The following is a 2,990-nucleotide window of genomic DNA, read 5'->3' as shown; positions in this document are numbered from 1 at the left end:
ATCGGCCAGGGCTTAGCTATACTCTCAAATTTGGTATAGTCATTTCAGTGAGAATGTGAATCCTGGGGGACTAATAAGTTAGGTTTTTTTTGTATCTCTTAAATTATAAAAAGTTTTTAATCTTGGGAAGTTGCTCAGCAAATTGCAACAAGCTTCCTCCACCACCTGACTACATGAAAATCAACAAAAACTCTGTTCCTACTCTCCTCTTAAACATACATGGAAAAGGTACTCAGGATATAAACTAAGGAAAAATCACAATATTGAGACTTTTCTTCAACATATCATGCAATACATCTAATTTGCTAGTGAATGATGCAGAGGAAATTGGACACACCTACCTTATGATTTGAAGGAACTGCTGCAAACTTATTTTTCTCCTTTTATTGAAAATGTTTCATCTGCTGCAAATATATTTTTTTCATTTCAGTAAAAATTTCTCACATCTTGTACTGACAATTTATTAGTTCATATGTGCTAAAAGTTGTTTTTTGTTTTGTTGTTTACTAAAAGTTCAGGCAGATTTCTTTTTGGAATTGGGAAAATCCTAAACTGCCTATTAGACTCTTGAGATGCCCAGATTTGAGAGTAACAAAGGTGTGTGTGTGTGTGTGTGTGTGTGCATTTTAATATTCAGATAATAGGTAGGTGTCTCTCAGAACTCTTACCTCCCAGCATTCCTCCATAAAATAAAATTATCTTTTAATGTCCTCTAAGTCTCCAAATAGCTCACAGTCAACATGGAACATGCTCCTATTTTAAACCTGTGAATGGCATATTATTTGAAGGCCTGGGCTTTCACTCAAAAGATTTGTAGGCCCCAAATGCTGGCTCTGACATTCTAGATATATTTGGAAAATGTCAAAGACAAGCTAGTTAAGATTTTAATGTTTTAAAGGAATATGCCTGTATACCAAAGAATGCAGCCTATATATTCTCAGTATTAGTGCAACCAACAAGTATGCAAGCGATTATTTTGGAACTTAAAAAAAAAAGATAAGTAAAAAACTCACGAAGAGAAGATTTAGATTGTGTTTCCATCCCTATTTATTTATCTTCTCATGGAAAAATAACATTATGGTATCTCAAATTTTGTGCATTTATTCTTTCATTGAATGCTTATTGAGCATATACTATGGTGCATGCTCTGGATACAAAGATTAATTTGTCATATTCCTAGCCCTCAAGAAGCTTATACTAAAGTGAATAGATAAGTGCAATATAATTTATAGGTACTTTTCTAGAAGTATGTTCGTGAAATAGTAGGAATGTAGAGAAGGGGATAATCAATTTTACAAGAGTATACACTCAGAAAACACTTCAAAGAGAAGATGGTGATTGAGCTAAATCCTGAAAAATGAGTAGGTGCTCACCAGGAGAGCCAGGCATTTCATTAGAGCTTGCACTGTGAGAAGAGACATGAAGAATGAAACAGCTGGGCTCATTTAGAGACCTACAACAATTTAGTATGGCCAGGTCAGAGTGTGATGTGGACACTCTGAATGATGAGGTTGACGAATTTTCTGGAAGCAGATCACAGAAGTCCTTGTGCATCATACTGTGTCAAGGAGTTTGGAAATGAGGACCAGTTGGAAGATTCTAAACAGAGGAGTGACGTAAGTCATATTTAGGGTTGAACACATTGATCAGCTAAGAGAATATGCAATAATTCAGGTGAGAGATGATGGACAAATTCAGTAGCTGTGGAGAATGAAACGAAGAGAACAGTTACTAAAGGTGTTTAAGAGGTGGAATAAATGGGACTTGATTGCTGCTTGGATGTGGGAAGTGAGGGAAAGAAGAGGGAAGGATAATTTTGAGATTCCTGAGTGTGTAACTGAGCATTATATATCAGAGTTATTCATTAATAAGTAAACACTAGAGGAGAAGCAACTTTGTGGATCAAGCTCTAGGTAAAATAAATTGGAATTGAATTCTGGATCGAGCCACAATTTTGTAGTTGAGTAATTTCAGGCGTCTCAGTTCCTTCAATTGTTAAAGGAGATAAATACTATATTAGTCAGGGTTGTTCAGAGAAAAAGAACCAACAGGAGAAATAGATAGATAAATAATAGATAGATAGATAGATAGGTAGATAGATAGATAGATAGATAGATAGATAGATAGATGAAAGAAAGGAAGGAAGAAAAAAGGAAAAGATGTATTGTGAGGAATTGGCTCACATGATTATGGAGGCTGGCAAGTCCCAAGATATGCAGTCAGCAAGCTAGAGACACAGGAGAGGGGATGGTGTGGCTGCAGTTTGAAAGCTGTCAGGCTTAAAATCCAGGAAGAGCCAATGTGTCAGGTGGAGTCCAAAGGAAGGAAAGGCCAATCTCCATGCTCAAGGCTGTCAGGCAGAAGGAAATTCTTTCTTATTTGCAGGAGGGTCATCCTTTTTGTTCTATTTAAATAGGCCTTCAATTGATTAGATCGGGCCCACTCATATTAGGAAGGACAATCTGTTTTACTCACTCCATCAATTCAAATTCATGCAAAAAATATCCTCACAGATGTACCCAGAATAATGTTTGAAAAATATCTGGGCACCCCATGGTCCAATGACGTTAACACATAAACATCACTACCACAAGTACTTATCTCATATGGTGGTAGTAAAGATTAAATGAGATAACTTATAGCAGATGCTTGGCACAAATAAGATCTTCATAATGCGATAAATGTTAGCTAGTATCATCATTATTTCTCTACAGGCATGTCAAACTCGCGGCCAGCGGGCCACATGTTTGACATACTTGCTCTATACACTCTGCCTGGGTAATCTTATTCACATTCCTGGATTTAGTGATTGGATGAATCCTAAACATTTATTTCATGCCTATTGGATAGCATTACAATTCCCATTTTAATTCTCACTATTTCATCCTCTCACCTGGGTTGTACACTATATGTAACCCAATCTTTCCTTGTTAGTTATCTCTAGTTATCTGAGTTTAGTAAGTAAAGTAGCAAGTTACTCCCTAAACTCC

This window comes from Myotis davidii, unplaced genomic scaffold (genome assembly GCF_000327345.1).
Source record: "Myotis davidii unplaced genomic scaffold, ASM32734v1 scaffold6, whole genome shotgun sequence".
NCBI classification, from domain to species: Eukaryota; Metazoa; Chordata; class Mammalia; order Chiroptera; family Vespertilionidae; genus Myotis; species Myotis davidii.
Note: the sequence above shows the minus strand (reverse complement) of the source record.